This window comes from Schistocerca nitens, chromosome 5 (genome assembly GCF_023898315.1).
Source record: "Schistocerca nitens isolate TAMUIC-IGC-003100 chromosome 5, iqSchNite1.1, whole genome shotgun sequence".
NCBI classification, from domain to species: domain Eukaryota; kingdom Metazoa; phylum Arthropoda; class Insecta; order Orthoptera; family Acrididae; genus Schistocerca; species Schistocerca nitens.
In genome coordinates, this window is record NC_064618.1 from 458,770,973 (window position 1) to 458,797,408 (window position 26,436).

Sequence of the window (26,436 nt, forward strand, 5' to 3'; positions counted from 1 at the left end):
GTAAAACTAATTTCAAGTTTGCCCCAGAAAAGTGTGTTGATTTTTTTTCTTGTTGTGCATTACTAATTTGGCAGACAATATTAATAGCAGCATCCGACTTTTTTGCAGCTGATGTAGCCCGGGGACGGTGGCGCGTAGTGGCCAGGGTGGGAAAAGTGGCCGTTGCATATTTTTTGCTCTGAACAGCGCTGCTGCCTGCCGAAAAGCGGTCAGACTAGTTTTGATTCAAAGCATCTTTGTTTCTAGTGAGTATGCCAAAGCAGACTTTATCCGCTATTTTTTAGTAAAAACTTTACTGATTTTCAGTCGTCTGATATAAAGTCATATATATTATTATTTTTATCTCACTTATATGTAGAGCAATAAGGTGTTTCGTTTAGTTTGACAGTTTCATCTGTAAACCAACAATGCCGGCACGACATGCGATCGAGAAAAGTGGCCACACTATCGGTCGTGAAACGTAGCCAAGGTGTTTATCCATATAAGAGCTATTTTCTTCTATACAGCACGCTTAATACTATAAATTAGTTTGACTTCTAAATCCTTTTATATGGAAAATTATCGTCCATTCATTCTATCCCTTTGTGACGACTTTGAAATAATTAATTTACATTATTTACAACCTGTTTTGTGTCTTAGTATATTTTGTAGAATTGGTTGTTTTAATTATAGAATATTGGTAATGTTATATTTGGCTTAATACAAAAATAACAAGCGGTTTCTTGCAGCCACTTCGTACTGTTTCAGGTATTAGGACATCACGATGCCTAGAAAAAGTCTGGAAATCAGAACAACAAAATCAGAACCCTACTGTAATGGCAATGGCCGCATTACCCCTTAGGCTGGGAAAAGTGATCATCACGTAAGCCTTAAAAATGCATATAGTTCCTGTATAGTATTTTCTTTCTCTCTTAAAAATATTTGGTATGATACTTTACTATATGTGTAACCCGCGAACTCTATCAACAGCCATTGCTATGATGAAAATTCAGTTTATCTTACAGTGGAACTGTCCCTACTGTTTGAAATAAAAAATAAAAATAAACTACACGTTTACCCAGCGAGATCATGACGACGTTTCAAAATCGTGCAGAGATTTGCAAATTGATTCAAATGTTCAGAAATGTAAAATTGTTCCCATAACAAAAAGCAAAAAATGGTGTCCTGTGATTACAATACAACTGAGTCACAACTAGTTAGAGTAATTATAGTATACATGGTAGCATTTAAACTGTCTTTCTTCCATCGCTCCGTAGGTGAATAGAACGCTCTGACATACACTGCACAGTGATATGGAGAATAAGTATGTAGATGTAGATGTAAACAGGATAGAAATATGGGTAACAATTTGCTTCGTTTTGCACATGCTAGTATCTCGTTGAGACTGAAAAATCGAAAACTATTTAAAATCGTTGGCTGATGATAATTGAAACCCATCGTGATAAAATTCCAGTGAAACCAATGCGCAATACTTTCTTATATAGCTCTTTTCTCTTTTGGTTTTCTCTGGTACCTCTTGTCGTCTCGAAGACGAACTCAAGGGAACACACATTCGCACTTTGCTGCTACTTTCCATCATACATCAGTGTCGCCAGTCCAGCTAACACCTGTACAATATATGTGAAAAGCTTTTCTCCGCATTTGTCACGAACACCACGAAAGATAACCAGGCTAACACATCTATAGGTTTTGGAATTATCTACACTTAGCTTCAAATACAAGGTGCTTCAGGAGGAGAGAAGCGTGTGGAATGAGTTAACTGTGTAAAACACTCTATTAGGGAAAAAACTAAAAAACTTATGTTTTATCCTAAGCGGTCGTCATATAGGCTTTGCTTACCTCAAGATGCACAAAAACATGGAGTCAGTGTGGCAACTGTAGGGTACAGCAGAAGGGGCGCGTTTTCTGGGCACCAGTTTCTGGGGGGCGTAATATTGTGACAGGCGAAAAAATGGAGGAATAGCAAAAGAAAGTAGGATGTCGTGGGAGAAGAAGAGGAAAGAGGAGAAAAAGATGGGGGTGAACTGTGGAGCAATAAAGTATAAGGAGACGAATATGTGTCAAAGAGATTCTTGAGGATATTCAAAAATTACATAAATTGCAGGCAAACTTCATAGCACTTTGTCCGTTCACACACTCAATACAGGCCATATATCACAAATTCTTACGCTTCAACCTTTGAGTCTGATTTATAACTGGATATCCGCTTCTCGCAGAAACCGGGCAATACTGACATAGTCCGTTGTGGTCAGCTGTCGAAACAGGTCCGTCACAGATGTAGGTTAGGGAATTCTTGCTCTGAACAAAGCCTTAAAAAACTTGCAGCGTTGTCTGCCATATCATGAACACTCTAGTATCACATGGCTAAGGTCTGCAATCTCAGTCGGGTGAACTTCGCAGTATGGAGATGGCTGAACTTTCATCCTATAAAGAGGTAAAGGATAACAGTCGCGACTTTCTTTATGCTAAGCAAAACAACACAGCGTAAGCGTAAAGAGTATATTTTGCGCGTTTGTTGTTTTGTTTGTTGTAGTTTTGTACCGATCGGCGATGAAACAATGAAAAAGGAATCACTTTATTGTTGCAAGCAATGAGACGTTGAACCGTGCGTTGTTCCATATTTTGAACTGAATTACGAAAAACAATTATTGATACGTGTACCATTTACTTCAATGAAAAGTCATGATCATCACAACAAACGAATAAACAGGCTAAACAAATAAAAGTTTCAAAAAAAGGAAGAAATAAAGAAACGGTAAGATGTTAGCAGGCGTGCAGTTCCGCTGTTTGACTTGGCCGCCAGTTACTGCATAGTAGAGTCTGCGAAAAAAGGCCATTGACAGCTCGCAGCGCCGTTTCCAGCTGAAGCGTAAACAGCTTCAGGCGAAAACAATAGCCATGTGTATAGAGATGCGATAACATTGAGGCGTTTCCATAGAGACGTTTGCAAAACGCATTACATAACTGGTTGAGGCAGAAGAGCGAAGCAGCCATCCCAAGCCCACTGCAGCCGTCAGACAACGTTTTTCGCCAGTTGTCAACGTTTCTCGCCGACCCTGCTGTAATTATGCCACTGAATGGAGTACTCGAGCAGCTGGCCGTATTGTCCTGGTTGCCTGAGTTAGGAACAGTTTATTAGTACAGTAAGTATTCTGTGCAGCGATACTCCACACAGTGTTGCTGACGTGCACACATGGTGTACATTTACAGTTACTGCATGAAGCTGCGATTGCTCTTGTTAGAGAGCACAGACGAAAATATATCAAAAGGATAACAGGCAACAGAACACCGTCTGGCCCCCTACGCTTTGTATGAATGCGGTTCTCTTTTCAGTCCTGTGTGGTATAGAAAAATCCATGCCATAAAAATGTGAACGAAATGGAAAACATTACGTGAGCATTTGAACATGGTCCGAAAAGTAATTGTTGAAGGTGCAACCAGATATTCCAAAAACAAGGAAAGACACAAGAAAGGTTATCACTACCAGCGTGTGTAGTACTTCAACGGAGAAGATAATATTAAATGTATATGTAACTTATTGACATATTTGTTTTACTGTCATTGTTAAGTGAGGAATCAACAGTACCCACGACTGAATTGCTGATAGTCGTAATTCTCACACATGAGTACGTCCAAATGCTAACACTACTGTGGCTCGAAACGTTATTCAGCCTTGTTCTTCAGATGACTTGTAGGGCAGAATTACTATCAATAACTTATTGGTCGAACTACTAAGGCTATTCAGAAAGTAAGTTCCGATTGATCGCGAAATGGAAAACACTTTGAAAATCAGAAATATTTTATCTGCAACAGTTAGCTACAGCTTCCAGACACTGCTCTACATAGTTACCACTCCGACTTAGACATTTTTCGTAGCGTTGTACCAACTTTCCAATACCCTAGTCATTGGAGGCAGCCGCCTATGCTTCCCGCCAATTCTCTACGCTCATCCATATTTCGTTGTCTGTACGAAAATATTGTCTTGATAGCCAGTAGTTAACGCGAGCAGAGGTGAAACACAGAGGGAGCCAACTACGGGCTGTAGCGCGGGTGATGAAACACTTCCCATCGGAAACGCTGCAGGAGCATTTTCATTGCCCCTGCAGATTGCGACCGAGAATTGTCACAAAGTAGGAACCGTATGACAGCTCTGTAATGTGGGCTGCATAACATCAAGCGAAATCTCTCACCAGGACCTCATATTTGGCGGGAGCCACTATTCTCTGCGTATCTTTGTGTGTTCACAGAGGGCTCCGAACTGAAAAGAGCGAAGTGATGTAACCGACAGACTTACTAGAGACACTGTCGAACACGTATGTGCAAATATTTCTGTGCACTTTACAGATGAGTATCTACGCTATCAGTTAGCAAACCAGTCTCTTACAAGTGCAGTAAAATCTCTTACAAGTGGAGGAAAAGTCTTTTTCACTATGAGTCGTAAAGGAAAACTGACAGTAGAAAACAGCATGTTTACGTCCGCACTGTTCCTACTCGAGACTGTAGAAAGAGCTGTTGCTCAGAAACGATTGAGATAGTGCACCAACACTGGTGTGCAAAACGTAAGGACGAAATCAACCTTCGCATGTAACATAGTTCGATAGTTCGATGAAACTTGGATCACACATAGAAAGAAATGTTTTAGTGTAGCAAAGAAAGAACTGAAAAAAATACGCAATGAGACGAAAAGAAATGACACATTTATTGAAAGACAGGAATCATACCGAAGTTGCCGCGACTTATAATTCGACAGGGAAACGACGTATTAAGCACGGCTTCTACGAGATCAGGACAAAAACCTGACTGTATGTTGATTTACAGATGCTGTTCTCACACAAAAACTCACTAGTTTACTATATTTGAATCGGGTCGTAGTACGTCATGTTGTTACTACGATGTAATGGTAAATGGATTAGACTAAAATTGGATCGTCTTTTACTGTTAATCTGCAGCATGTGAGGACAAATGTTAAAACATAAAACAAGCACAAGACGATAATGATACAAGTGCTAACCATACACCAAAACAGTCGTTCTTTTGCTTACTATCATATGCTGAAAACTTTTTTTTTTCGATAGCTTGAACACACTATGCAATATTATCACACTTTTTTAGTTCTATTTGCTGGTGTAGTCATATAATCAGTTGTCTAGACACTACAGAAGGCCAAAGTTCGAATGTCATCTAGATTCATGTCAGTTTTTGTTGTACTACCGAGCTAGCACTCTATAGCTTGACATACTATATCATTGTCAGTTGTAATTATCTTCGGTAATATTGTTGAAAGGTTCAATAATCGGAAAGTCCTCAAAAGGTGATAGTGTGGATTACGCACACATTAGGAGAAAATGTGCTATATTGTACAACTGCTTCTGAGATTCAGTTGCTGCAAAGTATCAACTACGCGGACAGCGCAAGCCATAGTTAACAAACAGACCATAATCAGTTTTTTGTTGAATGTAAATACAGACCAGTCACTTATATAATACTTGCACACTTCTATTAACTAGTTTTCGAGTCTGCACATGCTGAACTTCGGCAGATTTCTGTTGGCATCTTTTGTTGTAAGTGGTATTTAACAATTTTTCTTCTTTAGGACCAGCAGCATAATATATGCCTGGTAACGACATGATTATTAGAGTAGATTCACCAAATAGCTGCTTAGAATAAGTAATCTTTATTCACGACGGACTGTTTCGCCTTTATCGCCATTTTCAAGTACGTCTAGATTGATGTGACGTCCATAAACATATAGCGTGGAAATGTCGAACTACTGTCAATTGTAATTAATAGTTTATTTTCCACATGTTGACAGCATTTACCATCTTATTAAAACAGTGACAGTTATAAGACAATTCACTAACGACGTAACATGGACGTCACATCAATCTAGACGTACTTGAAAATGGCGATAAAGCCGAAACAGTCTGTCATGAATAAAGATTACTTATTGTAAGCAGCTATTTGGTGCATCCACTCTAATAAATAGTACTTAATTCTATGACCGATATGCAATTTGAAAATAAAAGTTGCCAGGTGTATGCTAACACAAATAGTACCCACACTGACACAATAAGCAACCTCCAGTACCCTGTATATTGATACAAAAAAATTGGAAATTTGTGGTAAGGTCTTATGGGACCATATTGCTGAGGTCATCGGTCCCTAAGCTTACGCACTACTTAATCTAACTTAAGCTAACTTACTCTAAGGACAACACATACAACCATGCCCGAGGGCGGACTCGAACCTCCGACGGGGGAAGCCGGTAACGATACAAGCTTGAATATATAACTTCTCCATGCCTCTCCTGAACTAGTTAATAGAAATAAACAAATATTTCATAAGTAAAGATGGCAGTTATCTGCATTCATATTCTGTTCTACAATATGCATGATTTGTTTGTTATTACTGTTATCACTTTTGAGCTAATGTTCAAAAATGCATCCACCAACTCCACAGAATTTACAAATTCGTGTACACACAAACGTTGTTGCTAAACGGAGTGGTCCTTTTCCTTCAGGAACAATCATATACGAGGGTCGTTCAATAAGTCATGGCTACTACGGTATATCCTGCGATAAAGCGACAACTTGAGAGTTCCACGATGTACATTGACGGTTCAAATGGCTCTGAGCACTACGGGACTCAACATCTGAGGTCATCAGTCCCCTAGAACATAGAACTAGTTAAACCTAACTAACCTAAGGACATCACACACACATCCACGCCCAAGGCAGGATACGAACCTGCGACCGTAACGGTCGCGCGGTTCCACACTGAAACTGCTAGAACTGCTCGTCCACAGCGGCCGGCATGTACATTGAACCAGTACGACAGTGTGTATTTGAAAGTCAACATAAAATTGAGTTTCAGTACAGGAGGTCACTTTAGAGGTTGACATGAAACACTCGCGTTGGAACTCTGTGAAAAGTCATTGTGCACGAGTTCAGAATGAACAAACATGAATCCAAGGCAACTACCGTGCTTCAAAACAGTGCCTCATTTATATACACACACAGTGTTGCCAACGATGGGGAAGGCGTTGTGTGACTCCTGTCGCCGAAATGCCGCGAGGACATTATCACTGTTTGAAAAGCGCCTCCCACGCAATGGTTACTTCAGCTGTGGAATGAAATTCAAGTCGCATGGGCTGAGCAGGGTGGGTGCGAAAGGATCCACCTTGTAGTACGGCCAACCTCACATTGAATATTTCAGGCGCTGGTACCAAACCATCCTCGCATGCGGTCGCAACCTTTCGGCTGATTTCGGTAATGTTCACCGCGAGTTTTAGACGTATTTACTGCGATTACGGTGATTTCACACGTTCGCACAATATAGCATAGCTGCCATGATTTATAGAATGACCCTCGTACCTACCTCCTATTCAGGATTTGGAAAAAAAAAAAAAAAAACGAATACAGCACACGGCACGATGTGGTTATGGATTAACGTCTGCTGCGCTAACAGAGAGCACTAGTGCCTAGCCAGTTGGTTTTGTCCGCACTGAATACTGTTTGACGTTCGCTAACTGTAATATCAGACCCCACTCCGGTCTCTTCTATCCGTTGACTCTCTCGGGTTCTTGAACCGTGGGCGACCTTGTGGTCTTACCGGGAACGAATTTTTAGTACCGACTGACTTCCAGGAGCTCCGCCGCCGCAGCTATCCTGGTTGCAAGCGGCAGGAAGGGAGGAGGATACACGGACTGACATTGAATGAAGAAAAGTGAAAGTGCAGCTGAAGAGCTCTCAAGGTCAGGAGCTCGTGCAGACGCCGGTACTGCGGAGGCTGCCGCCGAGGATGAGTCGGTAAACTCCGCGTTGTCAGGAGGGGGTGTGGGGGGCAGGGGGGAGTGGGGAGAGTCTAGTAGGCGGGAGGGGAAGAGGATGATCCGCGGCGGGCGCCCTCCTCACCCTCTTCCTTTCTCCCGTCTGCAGCCTTCCGCGCCCCCCACCCCACCCTATATAAACACACGACTGCGGCGCAGCGCACGGATTTTCTAACCGCCTCTCGTCCCGCGTTCCAAGGTAAGTGGATGCGCTAACGCGGCTGCCGTCGATGCTGTCAAAGACCTTTTTTTTTCTTTTTTTTAGAAGAACGGCAACCAGTCACGATGTTTTTTCATCTTGAAAATTTTATTCGTTCATAAGTTACCTTCTGAGCCCCATAAGATATCAAATGCTCAAAATCGAAAAAAAATTGCTATCACCGCGAAAGTTGTAATGATGATAAAGATAGACACATTTAGATGCAGTCTGATTTTAGAATAAAGACGGAAATATTTTACGACAATTTTTATTATTAGTTACGTGGCGTTGAAATTTTATGTGTCGTTTTTAACATAACATTCTCCTCTCCACACCACATAAGCAGTACTACAGAGTCTGATAAATAATAATTCGTTGTCATTTCACTTAGAAGCTTCCATCTAAATGTATTTAGTAGCACCAGCACAATAATATTTGAAATTATTTGCAGCATGGCCACCTCCAATCGGACTAACTATAGTGTAGCGATGTTCTGTTTCAACTAATGTTCCTGTTCATAACATACGTACTTTTATCGATCTCAGACCAAGAAGATAACGACTTGGATTCACAGTTTAAGAAATCCTACTACCCTTCCCGACTAGAAATACATATTAGCGGGAAATTACAAAATGTCTTTGCCGTATAGGTTTCACGAAAACTCATCAGTTTTTTTAAAGTTTAAAACAAACTGAAAAAATATTTGAACAATAGAAATCAAAGTAATGATAAAGTCTTATCCCTTCAATGATTCTCAAACTGCGCTACAGCAATAATCAGCAACATTAATGTAATATTGGCGATGATCACGTAATGTCTGTGCTGAGGTTCTGGACATCTCTTCAGCTTTTTTAGTTAAAGATTAAAACAAACTGAAAAAAAAATTTGAACAATAGAAATCAAAGTAATGGTAAAGTCTTATCCCTTCAATGATTCTCAAACGGCGCTACAGTAATAATCAGCAACATTAATGTAAAATTGGCGATGATCACGTAATGTCTGTGCTGAGGCTCTGGAGATCTCGTTAAAACAATGCAACCATAAGGGTTCGGCTATGGCTGAGCTAGTCAGCAGTGTATAGCAATTACTTAATGACAAAAAGTGAAAATACTGTTTGCTGCACAGTTTTGACTCCTAAGTTGAGAATTCTGATTTTCAGTACTGTCATCAGGGGATATAACAGTGCAGCAGGCCAGTTATTATAGCGTTTGTTTACGATTCTTACACTTTCTTTTGAAAAAGTAAGAGAACACAAACCATCATTCCGTACCAGTAAATTACACATGCTTCACACATTTATCCACCTTCGGCTTTCACACGGTCCAAGCTTCATTTTCACACGTACACCGTCAGAAATTCGTTCTTCATTTCTATATCTATACTTCGATTAGAGAATCCAGTCCCTGAAAAGAAAAAAGTCTTCGCCTAAACCAACTCGCTTGTAATATCCGTTATGTTTCCTTAGTTTTTTGAAATACAGCACTTCGAACACCACATTCTTTTTCTTAGCTGTTTTCTGTTTATTTTTCAGTTTTGTTGCTCAGCAAGTGTGTCTCGGCGTTTCGGTGTGCCCTCGCTTTCCTCCCATCAGAGCAACCTATGTCAAAAACTGAATCCGTATCACGACCCTCGTCTTTATTACATGTTGACACATGCACGCCTACGGCACCAGCCCCTGTAGTCACCAAGGCAACCAATCTAACAGCGAGCTCTTGACCGAGTTTGCCTTTTGACTCCATTTTCTGTATGCTTTGCTTTGATTCCAGTTCATTTGTGGATTTCCTCTAATACTTTCGACAATTTGACAGAACAGTTTGCCTACAACAGCATCAGACTGAATTGTCCGCAAAAGAATGTGAAATATCTCTCTGGGAGAATTAAGATTCTGAGTCATCTCTTCTTGTACAAAGGTTTTGGGCAAATTGAGAAGACTGCCTGCGTGTGTTTCTTGTGGATTTTTATTTACGTTCGGTGCCATTACTGCAATTTAACAATACCATCTGCAAGTAATAACCGTTATGAGCGTTTGGCGTTTATGTTCCCAAACCCACATCTATCAAACATTAGCCGTCGTATGCACTAGTCGAAAGTAGACAAGAGTGTATACGCTGTATAAACAACTCGCTTACAGAGATATGCTTTCAGGCGCTTGACCTCTGAGAGCGTTTACTAAGACACTGGAATCGTATACCGAAGGAAGGCGGTTCAAATCCCCTTCAAATCATCCAGAACATGTTTAAGTTTTCCGTAAGTTCCCTAGATCACTTAAGATGAATACCTGGACGGTATCGTCAGTTTGTGACAACTGTGCGGTGTTGACACTTGTGCGGAGATGGGACGTGTTGACATTTCTGTGGAGGCCAAGACACTTGAGGTGGTTCTTTGCTTTCACATTCGTTGGCTTCGCCAAGCCACAACGAAACTGTCACATTCCAACCCAGACTAGCTCCCACCCGAAGCTGGGGAAAACCAGCAGGTCGCACTTTTTCAACCTTCTAATGCCCTAATTTACTGGAGCCATAGTGGCATCGACAAATGCCACTACGGCACCGGTATATTAGGTCATATTTCTTATAAAACAGATCTGAAGATGGTCATTGCTGACCGAAACCGGTAGTCTGAGGACCTAAAAATTTGTGACCATAGACGTGAAATAAAGGAAATTTATTTTTGGCCGGCGTGGCCGAGCGGTTTTAGGCGCTACAGTCTGGAACCGCACTTTTTCAACCTTCTAATGCCCTAATTTACTGGAGCCACAGTGGCATCGTCAAATGCCTCTACGGCACCGGTATATTAGGACATATTTTTATAAAACAGATCTGAAGATGGTCATTGCTGACCGAAACCGGTAGTCTGAGGACCTAAAAATTTGTGACCATAGACGTGAAATAAAGGAAATTTATTTCTGGCCGGTGTGGCCGAGCGGTTTTAGGCGCTACAGTCTGGAACCGCACTTTTTCAACCTTCTAATGCCCTAATTTACTGGAGCCACAGTGGCATCGTCAAATGCCTCTACGGCACCGGTATATTAGGACATATTTTTATAAAACAGATCTGAAGATGGTCATTGCTGACCGAAACCGGTAGTCTGAGGACCTAAAAATTTGTGACCATAGACGTGAAATAAAGGAAATTTATTGCTGGCCGGTGTGTCCGAGCGGTTCTAGGCGCTTCAGTCTGAAACCGCGCGACCGCTACGGTCGCAGATTTGAATCCTGCTTCGGGCATGGATGTGTGTGATGTCCTTAGGTTAGTTAGGTTTAAGTAATTCTAAGTTCTAGGGGACTGATGACCTCAGATGTTGAGTCCCATAGTGCTCAGAGCCATTTGAGCCAGCCAAAGGAAATTTATTCCGTTTTCGGGTCACTGTTCAGTTCGTGATCATGTCGCAGCTTGTGTCCTACTAACAGGTGTCGTAGGTAGCGGCACACTGTGCTACACTGCTAGGTGGGAAATAAATTCGTACTGTGTCTGTACGCTACTTGCGATTGCCCGCTTATCCCAGCAGGAGCACCAGGTGCCACACCCCCAAAAGTGTCTCGGGGAGTGAAGGTGTAGAAGTAGAAATGTGCCTTCCTCAACCCGAGTTTATGTTCTGTCGTCGGCGGGACCTAAAACTTTAACGTTCCTTCTTTTTCCTTGTGTGAGCGTATTGCACACAAATACTCATGTGGACTCGATTATAGGCCGCGCGGAGTGGCCGCTCGGTTAGAGGCGCCATGTTACGAATTGCCCGGACCTTCCCGCAGGAGGTTCGAGTCCTCCCTCGGGAATGGGTGTGTGTTTTGTCCTTAGGGTAAGCTAATTTAAATAGTCTGTAAGTCTAGGTGCCGATGACCTCAGCAGTTTGGTCCCTTAGGAACTCACACACACATTTGAACATTTTTTTGACTCGATTGTATGACTCTAATAAAGTGAGGGGGGAGGAGGGAATGTGTGTGAACGTAGATAAACAACCAGGCAAATGTCACCTGAAGATGGAACCGTTAAATCGCGCAACTGGTTGAGAGAGCTAAATAAACACTGTGTGAAGCATATACAGTCGACTCCACGAGGGCGTGCTGAAAATTAATGCTTCCGAATTTTTTATGTGAAAACTATTAAACCTCTTTAAATAAAATCAACTTATTAACATTCTACATCTTTATGCTTCACGTCTTCATATTTATTTCAGTATAGTCACCCTGGCAACGAACAAATTTCTAGCAGCGAGAGATCGGTTTGTTGATACCGTCCCTGTAGAATGTTGACGGAGCCACAATATCACCTCTGCTTGCACCGCTTTATCACTATGAAAGTGAAGTTATCGAAAGACGAAAATGAGATGAGGCAAGCCGGCACTGCATGGACGACGATCGATGACTGTGAACCCAAGACGTCGGATTATTGCAGATCTCGCAGCGCTCGTGTGTGGTCTGGCGTTTTAATGTTAACGAGAGGATGCTGCATGTGTGGACGAAATCTTCGAATTCTCACACACCAACATAGTTACGTCACATACCTCCACGTTACACACTGCAATTCGGAACCCTCAAGTAGCAGAGGGCTGCAAATATGTAATAATGAAGAACAAAGACGTAGAATGTTAATGACGTTTCTTCTATTTAAAAAGCTTTATAATGTTCATAAAAAATTGGGAGGCATTGCTTTTCAGCACGCCTTCTTATATTAAATTTCACCGTAAAACCTTCCCAGGTTGTGAAGACGCTTCGACTTACATAAATTATGTAATTGTTACATATAGCTTTATCACTCATCAAGTAACTGAACGCAAAATATAGTAAGTCACCATTTAAATATCGCCTAGTGTATTGTTTCTCATCCCCATTTAATAGCGCGGGAGTGCACTGTCTTTCATTCAACGGTCGTTCGCTTAGCCCCACGGTTAACACACAGCTGCGAGGCACGAAGGCGTCCTTAACACCAATACCAAGCAGACGAGAGAGGCCGTTTCGCGCACTGAATCACTAACGTAATGACGGCGCTAACAGCAATTATCTTGACCCGGTTCGCTTCTTACCGTCTACCTTCCAAAATATTGTACGATAAAAGAATCCGTGATCATTGCACGAGCGTCACAATGCTTCGACTACGCTGCAAGGCAGTCGGTTCCGTGGCAACGAGGTGAAAATGTGGCTCTCTGCGTGGAGGTAACAATCCTCGTTGTAGGAACTTTGCCAGTAAAAGGAGGAGAGATCGCTAAAACTGTTCTCCATTACTAAACCATGTGATACTATCCTCAGTTTAAACTCCAGTGGCCTCTGCAGCATACTGTGAGGAGAAATTGTAAGTCATTCTGAAGGTGATCTGTCCGTTGGCTGGACACGTTGAACCATTTGGACAACTGGAGGTTTTTGCCACATAGCGGCATCAAGTTTCACCTTCTGACCGTGTCTGGAAAAGGCTCGGGGCGTTCTAGTTGTTGAAGAATGGCAAGGCAGATGAACAGAACTTTACAAACACCTCTTTGGCATCAATTTCTTGCAGAAGTATCTAACACGTCTTGAGCTCGCATATAAAGGCTTTTTCTTGCAGTGTTCTCATTTTCTCTGTACGGATTAAAGGGGTTCCGTAGGCACTGACTGTGTGAAGCCGACTCACTCTACTCGTTTACGAGTTGAAGAAAATGGTAGATAGCGGAGCCTAGGTCGATGCCGAGTTTGTTGACTTCTGCAGAGCTGTCGGTACACTTCCATATCGTTGTTGGAGGTTGGGTTCTTGGGGAAGAAGACCAGATATCGAGGTCATCGGTCTCATCGGATGAGGGAAGGAGGGGGAAGGAAATCGGCCGTGTCCTTTCAAAGGAACCATCCCGGCATTTGCCTAGAGCGATTTAGAGAAATCACGGAAAACCTAAATCAGGCTGGCCGGACGCGGGATTAAACCGTCGTCCTACCGAATGCGAGTCCAGTGTCTAATCACTGCGCCACCTCGCTCGGTTTCCATGTCGTTGTTTAGTAAATAAAGTACACGTTTACGGGCTATCAGGACAATTGTAAGACGACCAAACGCAGTGTGCTCCTGCCATGAAAACAATACGTTTTTGGAGTAGTCGAGATCCAGTACACCCAGCATGACTTTATCCCTGATTCTTTTGTTTTGAAAGTTTGTTTTATTTATCATTAGTACATAGACAGCTCCCAGTATTTTTCTCCGAATCATATTATGGTACAGTGTTGCTCTCACCCTTTGGCATGTAGCTCACTTACAGTCACTTCACGTAGACAGACGAAGGAAACAAATACTAGGGCTTAATGTCTTGCCGAAGGGGAGAAAATTACAAATGAAGCAGATGCTCGGACTGGGCAAGGGCAGGAAAGCGATGTGGGAGTATCCATTTTAGAGTAACTCTTTCTCACTTTGGTCTCGGATGGTTTGAAGAAGCCTAAATCTGGATCGCTGGTTAGGTATCTACCAGACGAAAAACAAATTGACTGCTCGTAGGTAGTCAGAACCATCAACGGTGTAGGAATATCCGCCTAGACCGATTTATAATTAGACAAATTCATAAATCTAGACATAGGGAACTTGGAAACGAGAATGAGATTTGCCTGGATGATTTTAAAGGTATGCAATTCATTCACGAATGTTGTCTACAAATCCCTTGTTCGACGAAATCTTGTTGTTCGTCATACTGAGGCCATTTTCAATTGAATTAATGGCAGAGATAGAAACGATTCAAAGAAGAATTGCGCGATTCGCTGTGGACCTGCTAAGTGAATGTGGGGGCATCACAGAAATGCTCAACAAACTAGAGTGAACAGGCGACAAGAAATCCGTAGTACAAGACGGTGGATCATAACCTGAAAATTCAGAGTCCATTTTCCAGTACACAGTAATTCTAGAGACATATTACGCCTTTCAACTTAATGAATCTGGTACACCATTTACCTTCCACCACACACCGTACGAGACTTGTCGAGTACCGAGACGGATTCAGATGCCGAACAACTGCATTTGAGATAACTCACTCATACTTCACGTGAGATACAACCTGTCTGAGTTGAGCCAACCTTCCCTAATTGGAAAGCTGAACAGCTTCTCAGAGTCCTCCAGTCGCTGGGGCGTAGGATCGTTTACAGCACTTGAGATTCCTTGTCGCAAGATCGCATTAGGTATTAAGTGTTTCCTATCAAATAATATGAACAAGTAACTGAACAAACCAAAAGAAAATCAGCGCTTGGTTCAAATTTGTACAGATGATTCTAGAAAACAAGCAGTCTTTGTCCCTTTGGAAAGCCGTTAATGTCAACTGGAAACTGCACTTACAGTAGTACGTAAATAGTGGGTTCTTTGTGCTTACCATACTTGAATGTATCAGTAGAGACAACAGGGACGTGAACCATGTCTTCTGATGTGTCGAAAAACTGCTTGTTAGATAATAATCACTGTTCTACGTAAGTTTGCATTTGCTGTTTACAGAACACGAGAGCGCTCGTGTTGAAGCCAAGTACTACAGTTTAAAAATATTAAACGCTGACTGGAAAGCGTAGATTGTTTTACTGAAATCAACGGGTTTGGGAACTGGTAGAAAAGGAGATTAGAGACGAAATTATGCGAATTTTGGGGAACATTCCAGGAAGATAATTTTAAAAACATGTGTTACTTCTTCTCCTCGTTTTCGAAACATAACATACTTGGTTATCTTTGGGAAGGTTTTCCGATTTCTGTATTTTCAGTAAATGACTTTCCTAGAGCACTATATCCGAATCCTGAAGTGATCAACAAAAGTCCATAACCGCTTCCGTAGAAAATGTTGCTATAGGACACCAGCAGTGGAATAAATTTTCTTCACCACACTTTTGCCAACAAGGGAAGAGTCACGTAGTTAGGTAGTGGCTGTTCGCCGCACTTTCGGGCTGTTTGCTGGAACCTCGCCCAAATCTCCCCACAGCGTCTCGTCAAGTGAGGACACGTGATACCGGCTCTAATCGTCGGATGAGGACTTCAGATAAGAATTTTATGTCCCACCATTCACAAGGAGGGAGACAAGATGATTACACCACACTTCGCTTTCCCCTTCCCTTATCAAAAACACGAGCCATTTATTGACTGAGCGTGAGCAATAGTCATTTGTAACAAGAAATTTTCCTTTAAGATATAATCACGAACATCTCTTTCAGCCGTTACGTTTCGATGTTTGTCTCCTCTTCAGATGGCTAACCTCGTTGTCACTCTTGATCCGTCTGGGGACATCATCTTCAGTAATCCCTCCTCCCCCCCCCCCCCCCCCCCACACACACACACCCTTCCGCCATCGACCACGATCCACAATGGAACTGGCTGTTTGAAGAAGACAAACATCGAAAAATAACACCTGAAAGTAGGCTGCCACAGTCATTTGAACAGTTTAATTTAACATGTCGCGCAAGGAAGGGTGTCTATGCATGAAAATGAAAATCTCCCCAATTAATGTGCCTATCCCTGACTAATGATCCCCTAGAACAACTGTCCTTGTTTTATGGCAAGCTTTGTTGTCGACTCCTTCCTTACATCGCATAAAACCAGAAGAATTTCATGGGAGAGAAGCAGTGAATAAGAGATTGTCAGCACCTACACTTCGCTGTTTCTAAACACAATTTACACGGTTAGAACCGCAAGCGTGGTAACGACACAGGGCGTTGGATGTAGCTCCTTCCTGGTTACATTTTTTAGCTCACACTCCGCATTAACTGTCTCTCACGACTCAGGATATGCGTTTAGCTACGGAGACTGCTAATTATACAACTTTATTTTCAGACTTTTACGTAATACGGCTTTACAATCCGCTACATGAATGAATATGGTACTAAAACCCTGTGGTTTCATGTTTTACTGTGGAAGTTAAGTGGTTTTCTCACATCTGTCTACGCTTGACGTCGTGCGTGATTTCAGGGATTTTACCTCTTGTTTGGTCTTGTAGATGACATGATGCCGGCAGTGACATCAGTAGCAAAGTACTAAATCTGACACTGTTCTACAGAGCAAACAGTCGTTAGGACAGAGAAAACCACCAGCAATTTCTGAGCTAATTGCCAGCCAGACTAAAACAACATATATTCCGTGTTATTTTACAGTCTTGTTCAGCGCTAAATTTTAAAGCCACAGTCTTCCTAAATGATTTGTAGAACTGGTAAGAGTATTTGTAAATCTCATTTATTTATAGTAAGTCTAAATTTTTAGAACGTAAAACAAGTTGCGTAGAGCGGGGAACTTCAGTTTTACTCTACATAAGAAGCTCTAAACCGAACTACCAAATCTACAGTGACTATAATTTGGAAGGCAAATGCTCTACGACAGCAAAAATTCTACGTCAAAGACATTTTTCATTGCAAACAATCTCTTACTATCCACCACAGATATTATGCATGGACAGTGAACCCCAAGCGAGGTGACGCAGTGGTTAGCACACTGGACTTGCATTCGTGAGGACGACAGTTCAAACCCCCTTCCGGTCATCCTCATTTAGGCTTTCCGTGCTTTCCCTAAATCGATTACTGAGCGAGGTGGCGCAGTGGTAGCACACTGGACTCGCATTCAGGAGGACGACGGTTCAATCCCGCTTCCGGCCATCCTGATTTAGGTTTTCCGTGATTTCCCTAAATCGCTCCAGGCAAATTCTGGGATGGTTCCTTTGAAAGGGCACGGCCGACTTCCTTCCCTAATCCGATGAGACCGATGACCTCGCTGTTTGGTCTCTTCCCCCAAACAACCCAACCAACCCCCTAAATCGATTCAGGCAAATGCCGATTTCCTTCCCCATCCTTCCCTAATCCGAACTTGTGCTCCGTCTCTAATGATTTCGTTGTCGACGGGACGTTAAACACTAATCTGCTCCTCCTCCTCCTCCTCCTTTTACAGTTAAGTATTACGTAACTTATGAACCTGTCCTTCTGTCTGGTGACTCTGCAGTATCGCGCCTTTTCTAGTTCATCCTCCTCGAGGTGATGGTTAGTCATAATACGTTAGCTTTACAATACTGAGAAGAAATATCAGGGCTTTTCTCCTCTCGCGCAAGTCCCGTTATCTGCAGTTTTACTTACCGAAAGTGCAGAAAGTGGCTTACTTAAGGCTTATTCCTTCAATTATGCGATTTTACTCAAGAAAGATACAGAGAAACGTGTTCTTAAACCGACTGTTTAAAGTAAAGAAGAAACAGATCCACGTCGTGAAAGTTGTAGTGCATATGGTGGTGCTAGTTATTCCGTCAGCTCACCAAACGAGATTTCGGAAAGACAGCAGCCAGTTTACTACTACGTCCACCATCATCCAAGCTAGGACTACGTCTGTGATGATCTTGTCGACAATGTGACGTTAAACACAAATCTTCCTCCATTTCTCCATTAACATACCAACTTCGGACGGATGTCGTTTTAACAGTGGTCAATAAACTTACGAGCCAAAACATCATGTTCACTCCCCACCACGAGATTAAATACCGCCTGTTGGCGTTGTGGGCAAATGAATCAGTTGGTCAGTAGCGATGTTTTCACAGAGTTTGGCACTTGATTATCGCTCAGCACATACACACATGAGGGAAGAGCTCCTAGCGAGGTCCTGAAGGCCCGATGGATCTCTACGGGATGCCTGTCACTTTGTGTTCTGGGATGTCACGCAGATATGGTATGGAGGGGCGTGTGGTCATCACACGTCTATCCCGGGCGTTCTGCAAAATGTCCAGGCCGTGGAGCCGCTCTATTCCATCAAACAGCTCCTCGGTTGGTATCACGACACTAGTCCGCCCCAGACCGGTTCTCCCACCCACGAAAAATCCTTGGCAGTACAGGGAATCAAACCCTGGTCCTCCGCATAGCAGCCATAGACGCTGAGCACTAAGCTACGAAATCGACTTACGTACACACATATAGCCTCGCAAGCAACCAGTGCTGTCGTATGTACCCTACAGTTTGTGTGAGTACTAAATTATAAACCTTTCCATCGCTAAACACAGTGATGAGCCAAAACATTGTTACCGCCTGCTTAGCAGCGTGCTGGTCCACCTTTTCAACGCAACACAGCAGCGATTCCACGCAGTATAGTTTCGATACGTTTCCGGAGGTATGTGGCAGTAGATATTTACGAACAGGTCACACAGTTCACGTAAATTACCGGCCGGTGGTGTGTGGACGTGGAGCTAATGCTTGATAGAGTCCCAGACGTGTTCCAAACTGTTCAGATCGGGTGAATTTGGTGACCAGAATACCAACGTGAATTCATTATCATGCGCCTCAAAGCACTGTAGCACGATGCTCGCCATGTGACACGGACAGTTATCCTGCTGGGAGAAGCCATCACCGTTGGGGAAGACGTCGAGCATGAAGGGATCCAGGAGGTCGGCAATAATGTTCACGTGGTCCACAGCTGTCATGGTGCCTTCGATTATCTCCACAACTCTCATGTAAGCCCAGTGAGCGTCCCCTATAGCGTAAAGCTGCCCCCACCGACCAGCGTCCGTGGCGAGGTTTATGAATCGAACCGCCGTTCGCTTGGATGATGACGTTATTCGTCCGACAAGGTGACGTGTTCCCGTCGAATCACGTTCGATCTCGACGATCCTTTAGCCATTCCACCATGTCGTCAGATGTTCCACAGATCAGCAGCACCTGTCCGTCTCTACAGAGCAGGCAAGCCTCCGGCCTCCACGTTATGTGATGAGGTGAGGTCCAACACCTTATCGCCTGTTCGTGGTTTCAAACACATTGCGTAGATAAGACAACAGAATGCGAATAGCCGACTGCCTTCTCTGTTTCCGAGAAGCTCGTTCCTAGGTGCCGAGCCAGAACACTCTGTCCTCCTTCAAAGTCGCTCATGTCAGCGAATGTCCCCATTTGCCGCCAGTGTAGTCGCCAGAATGCTTCCCCCCTTGTCTGTGGCCTGTTTGCGTACTTCCCTTATAACACTTCACGTGCCCGCAATGAAACCAAGCGGCAACCAGTCTTGCCGCGAGCGGTTGTCGTAATGTTTTGGGTGATTACTGTATCTTAACAGCTAGACAAGTAAATCATTCTGAAACGTTTGCAACGTTAAAAATAGTCGCCAAGGAAATATAAGGGGCGTTCAATAATGCAAAACACTTTTTTTCTGAAAGCAGATTGGTTTTATTCAGGATTACAATACACCGAATTATCGCCACTCTTTTGGGTAAAAACCTTGTTCACCAACACAATCTCCGTTCAATGCAACGGCCATACGCCACCTTACTGGGAGGGCCTGCGTGCCTGTATCGTACCACTCTACTAGTCGACGTCGGAGCCGATGTCTTGCTGCATCAGTAACCTCGGCATCATGCACTACCTTGGAGTGCATCCCTTTCATTGGGCCAAACAGACGGAAGTCGGAAGATGCGACATCCTTGCTGTAGACTGGACGAGGAATAACAGTTCAATGAAGTTTTGTGAGCTCCTCTCGGATGCGCAGACTTGTGTGAAGCCTTGAGTTGTCCTGAAGAAGGAGAAGCTGGTTTGCGTTTTTGTAGTGACGAATACGCTGAATTTGTTTCTTCAGTTCCCTGAGGATAACACGATACACCTCGGAGTTGCTCGTTGTACTATTAGGGAGGACACTAAACAGAATGACGCCTTTAGAGTCCCAGAAGACTCTCGTCACAACTATACCTCCTGAGGGTGCGGCTTTGAATTTTTTCTTCGGAGTAGAGGTGTTGTACCGTCATTCCACAGATTGCTGTTTTCTTTCCGGTTCGAAGAGACGAAACCATGTTTCATCGCCTGTGGCGATGGCCGACTGAAGATTGTCACGAAGAGCCTTGTAGCGCGCAAATAGTTCAGCGCAGAAGGTCCTTCGTTGCTCTTTATGGTCTGCTGTTGAGCAACGAGAAACCGAGAAACACGCCTTTGAATACCTCAACTAGTGGACGAGTGCGTCAGCACTACCAACAGACACGTCCAGCTGCGTAGCAACGTGTCTCATTGTGATCCGTCGATTAACTCGAATCACAGTGTGCACGTTCCAACATTGCAGGAATCACAGCTGTGTGCGCCCGGCCGCCACGCGGGATTTCGGACAAGTTTGTGCGACCTTGTTGCGATGATAAGAGACGCATCCCCCACCGACTCACCGCGCTTTTGTTCACTGGCAGGTCTCCGTAGACATTCTGCAAACTCCTACGAATATCTGCGACGCTCTGGTTTTCCGCCAAAAGGAACTCAGTGACAGCTCTCTGCTTGGAAGGCACCACAATGCTTCCCCACTTGTCTCTGGTCTGTTTGTGTACTTCCCTTATGACAAGTCACGTGCTCGCAATGAAACCAAGCAGCAACCAGTCTTGCGGCGAGCAGTTGTTATAATCCCTTACAGACGCCATTTTGAAGGCTACGTATAGTGCCGGCACGTATAGGAAATTCATGAAACTCTACATCTACATCTACATCTATACTCCGCGAGCCACCTTACGGTGTGTGGCGGAGGGTACTTATTGTACCACTATCTGATCCCCCCTTCCCTGTTCCATTCACGAATTGTGCGTGGGAAGAAAGACTGCTTGTAAGTCTCCGTATTTGCTCTAATTTCTCGGATCTTTTCGTTGTGATCATTACGCGAGATATATGTGGGCGGTAGTAATATGTTGCCCATCTCTTCCCGGAATGTGCTCTCTCGTAATTTCGATAATAAACCTCTCCGTATTGCGTAACGCCTTTCTTGAAGTGTCCGCCACTGGAGCTTGTTCAGCATCTCCGTAACGCTCTCGCGCTGACTAAATGTCCCCATGACGAATCGCGCTGCTTTTCGCTGGATCATGTCTATCTCTTCTATTAATCCAACCTGGTAAGGGTCCCATACTGATGAGCAATACTCAAGAATCGGACGAACAAGCGTTTTGTAAGCTACTTCTTTCGTCGATGAGTCACATTTTCTTAGAATTCTTCCTATGAATCTCAACCTGGCGCCTGCTTTTCCCACTATTTGTTTTATGTGATCATTCCACTTCAGATCGCTCCGGATAGTAACTCCTAAGTATTTTACGGTCGTTACTGCTTCCAATGATTTACCACCTATGGCATAATCGTACTGGAATGGATTTCTGCCCCTATGTATGCGCATTATATTACATTTATCTACGTTTAGGGAAAGCTGCCAGCTGTCGCACCATTCATTAATCCTCTGCAGGTCTTCCTGGAGTACGTACGAGTCTTCTGATGTTGCTACTTTCTTGTAGACAACCGTGTCATCTGCAAATAGCCTCACGGAGCTACCGATGTTGTCAACTAAGTCATTTATGTATATTGTAAACAATAAAGGTCCTATCACGCTTCCTTGCGGTACTCCCGAAATTACCTCTACATCTGCAGATTTTGAACCGTTAAGAATGACATGTTGTGTTCTTTCTTCTAGGAAATCCTGAATCCAATCACAAACCTGGTCCGATATTCCGTAAGCTCGTATTTTTTTCACCAAACGTAAGTGCGGAACCGTATCAAATGCCTTCCTGAAGTCCAGGAATACGGCATCAATCTGCTCGCCAGTGTCTACGGCACTGTGAATTTCTTGGACAAGGAATATTGGAAGGAATATTCCAAGATGTCCCACTGTTAATGCCACATTTTTTCAACTCAAAATGGGCGTGAAAGAAAATTTGTTGTATTAGTTATTACGCGTCCCTCGTATACGGCAGTAGGCTCTTGCAGCCGCGGCCTCAGACGTGACTGTGCTAGCCAGGCGTCGCCTTTGCTAGACGCTCGCAGTAGACGCGCCTCAGGGTAGCGTCCCGGCCTGAGGCGCAGTCTTGGCAACAGCCGGCGCGCGCTTTCACCGCCGCGCGTGACGCAGCCAGCGACGCCGTGCGTCCCGTTTGCGGACGCCTCGCCACGACGCCCACCGCACGCGCTTTCGTAACGGCGCCGCGTCCGCCGCTGTTGGGGTCACTAGCACCTGCCGCCTGGCTCGATCCTGACCCCCATTTTCAACCGCCGGCACTCGTCCCCTAGCAACCGGCCTCACTTTCAGAAATCGTTTTGACTCACGCGCTCCTTCTTACGAAGTCTTGACGATACCGTGCCGTCAAGTCACATTATTACAGAGCAGCCACCGTGGACACCACACCTACGAGAGGAATGCGTAAAATTTAATCGCGTTTTGCTGACCCTGCAGTGTCATCCGAACGAAATCTTCTTTCGGGCCAATGCACTTATCCAATATCTTTCAGGTCTGTGAATTCCATCCCAGCAGCGCACTTTTGGAAACTCTACAAAACACTAACGAATGGCTGCCACAAGCTCTCCATTACACTCAAAATGTTTTCCAGGAACAAATTTCTGTAGATGGGAAAATAATCTACTTTTAGAGCGTACCAAATATGACGAATACCAGCCAGGATAGCAGAGCGCGTTAACAGGCCGTTTCCGCGATTCGGGGAGATTCGCCGGCCCTATAAAGACGGCCTGGAAGATTAGTGACGGGGGCCGGGGTACCGCCCAGACTGGGTGTGGTTTTTAGGCGGTTTCCCATATCCGTTTAGGCGAATACCGTGCTGGTCAGTCCTGCTTCGCTTCCTGGAACTGCTAAGGAATTTTCCTTGGTGGTACGACTGGTACAGGGTAAACTCAGTCTCGTACAAACAGAACTGCTCCATTTATCATGTAATATTACTGCGAAGCACTTACCAATTTTCCAGAAACAAAACTTCATATCTATGTCACACCGAGAAATTTCCGTGCTTCCATTCGTTCCCAACATCGAAAACTCAGAGGAGATTTCGAAAAAAAGAATCAAAGTTTTTCAAAGGTGTTAAAGCTTCGAAATTGACTGGAAACGGGTATTCTGGTCCAGCAGTAAAGATAAACATAACAAACCGTAATTCTTCCATCGTTTCCCATTCGCTTTCTTATCAAAGTAATCTACGTAAGAAAGTTAGTTGCGCTAAAGAACTACGGAGAGAGTCATTATTGTTGACAAAAAAGGGAATTGAATCACAGGCCAACTACAAAAGAAAAAGACTTGAAAATAATTAGAATCAATAACGAAAGCCATCTGCCAAATTTTCAGAAAACTCCCGTATCACTTATATAAAACACACGCAGGAAAGAAACTACTCTTAAATAACCAGGGCAACATGACAAACAACCCACTGTTTACACTAACTGACAACATCCTACACAATCATTCTGATAGGTAACCATCAATCGCTTTCCTTTCCTTACTCCTCCCCAAAAAAATCCAGTCAGCCACCAGTCTCTTACCACCCATGTGCCTTCAAAAGGTACAATATACTTCTGACAAACACATATGCTATCTTAACCTACCCCCCATCATCTCTCTTTGGATATAAACAAAAACACACACACACACACACATATATATATATATATACGCAGAATGCAGTTGTGTTTGCTGTTAAAGTGACGCCAATCACAGTGAATTTAATGTGTCAATCACAGTATATGAAAAGAATTTAGTGAAAGACGAAAATTTTTGCCTCAAACGTATTAACAACACACAAAATACCGGAAAAGCGCGACTTTCAATCTGTTACCACATGAGTGAAAGCAGTTTAGCAGTCAAGAAGTGAGAAATACTTTTAATTGACAGTACCCCTACATTTTACGTTAAAATATATGAGTGAATTTTTTAAAATCTAAACTGAATAACTGTAAACCAATACAATGTCACATTCCAGTTTAGCCACTGATGCCCCTTGTTAATACAGGCGAAACGCGACTGGGTGATTAAATGCATTCAGCTGCAACGTACAAAAGGCGTGTTTAAAAAAGGTTTGTCCAAATTTGAATCTTAAGGCTAGCCTTTTCTGGGATACAAAAGAGCTTATTCTTATGGGTTACTTTCAAAAGGTGAAACAATAACTGTTCAGCACAAACAGCGTGGAAAAAGAAATCGTGAGGAGGACCTTTAGTTTCATATAAATGAAATCATGTTTCATCAGTACAATGCACTAGCTCACACAAAAACATTTCAAGTATAAAGTGCTGCAACATCACCTTATACGCCCAATTTGGTACAATTTGAATTTCACCTGTTTCCACGTCTAAGGAAAATTGCTGTTGAAAAAAATTAGTACAATTAACAGATTATGGGTGCCACAGATGAGTAATTTTCCAGACCTTCGTGAATTTCATTTTAGGAAAGGAATCTACGTACTGCCAAAACTGCAAAAAAGTGCCTTGACCTAGAGGGTATTTTAAAATACATGTTGCACACTTCTAGAAGCTATAGAGGGGACTTAGTAGATCATGTTTTACTTAGGAACACATGTCCAGAAACGTCATCCAACTGGGCTATAGAACGTCAGGGTTATAGGCCCCAGCGCCTGTAAATTTATGTATATAGGGTGAGTCACTAACTGTTGCCACCAAGAATAACTCCGAAGGTATGACAGGAGCTCAAAGTTTGTGGGACAAAAGTTGCATGGGACATGCATATGACGGTGGTTTTTTGTTGTTGGGTGGGGTCGCCTCCGAGATATGAATGTCAACATCGTTTTTAAGAATGATATGCTATAGTTTGGTACTTATTTTGTAATAGCGGCTATCGAGATGAATCCAATGATGTGTAACAGTAAGGTCTTTGAAGGTCAACGAAGGCCACAAACGTGGCATGAACGTCCATTTACAGGACGTGTTCGAAGTGATGACCATTGGTATCAATGCAGTGCTGCAAACTTATTATCATGGATTGTGTGGTATTGCTTATCATATCGGCACTTATCGAAGCACGTGTTCTGACATTTCTCTCTGGCATATCTTCAGGTGTTGAGTGTGCCGAACATCCATCGTGTTGGTATCACATTCTGTCCCTTGTTCCTAAAGGTATTTCTTCCAATAACAGACCTAATGTTTCTTGCAGGAATGTGGTGTAATTCCTACTATTAAGATTTCCTTCAGTGAAATAGGGGCCTATAATTCTGCCCTCCAGAATCCCACACCATACATTCATCGACCACGGTTTTTGGTGTGCAACTTGCCGCAGCCAATACGGATTTGCAATTGCCCAGTAATGCGTGTTATGCAAATTAACATTTCCATGGTTCGTAATGTAGCCTCGTCAGTAAATAAAATCAAATTAATAAATGTGTCATCCCACTGAATCTGAAGTTGAGTCCATCGGCAGAATTCAATGTGATGCATACAATCCGTACCAGTTAATTGTTGGTGGAGACTGATACGGTGAAGATGATATTTATGGCGATCCAGAACACGAACAACACTACTCTGGCTCATGCTAGGTTCCCTTGCGTTTTGACGCGAACTAACACAAGGATTTCGAACCACAGTGGCAAACGTACCAATTTCCTCGTTAGTAATTTTCCTTTGCAGGATATGTTTCCGATGCGGTAAAGATCCAGTTGTTCTCAGTTTATCATACACATATTTAAGGTAAGACGTGTAGGGTGAGTACGTTGGGGCTATCCTTCGGCGTATAAGTCTAGCTCTCACTGAATTCCGTTGGCATTCTGCGTAAA

The 26,436-nt window shown here is 43.2% G+C and overlaps 1 protein-coding gene across 1 annotated transcript in view; it reads left to right on the forward strand.

Annotated features, from left to right (window-relative positions):
- The first annotated feature begins 7,949 nt into the window (after positions 1–7,949).
- The window catches only part of LOC126259907 (uncharacterized), a 52,518-nt gene continuing 34,031 nt past the window's right edge, over positions 7,950–26,436 (forward strand). Inside the window, exon 1 of the mRNA XM_049956997.1 lies at positions 7,950–8,027. The gene's annotated coding sequence lies outside the window, so the exon portion shown is untranslated. The remainder of the gene's footprint in view (positions 8,028–26,436) is intronic.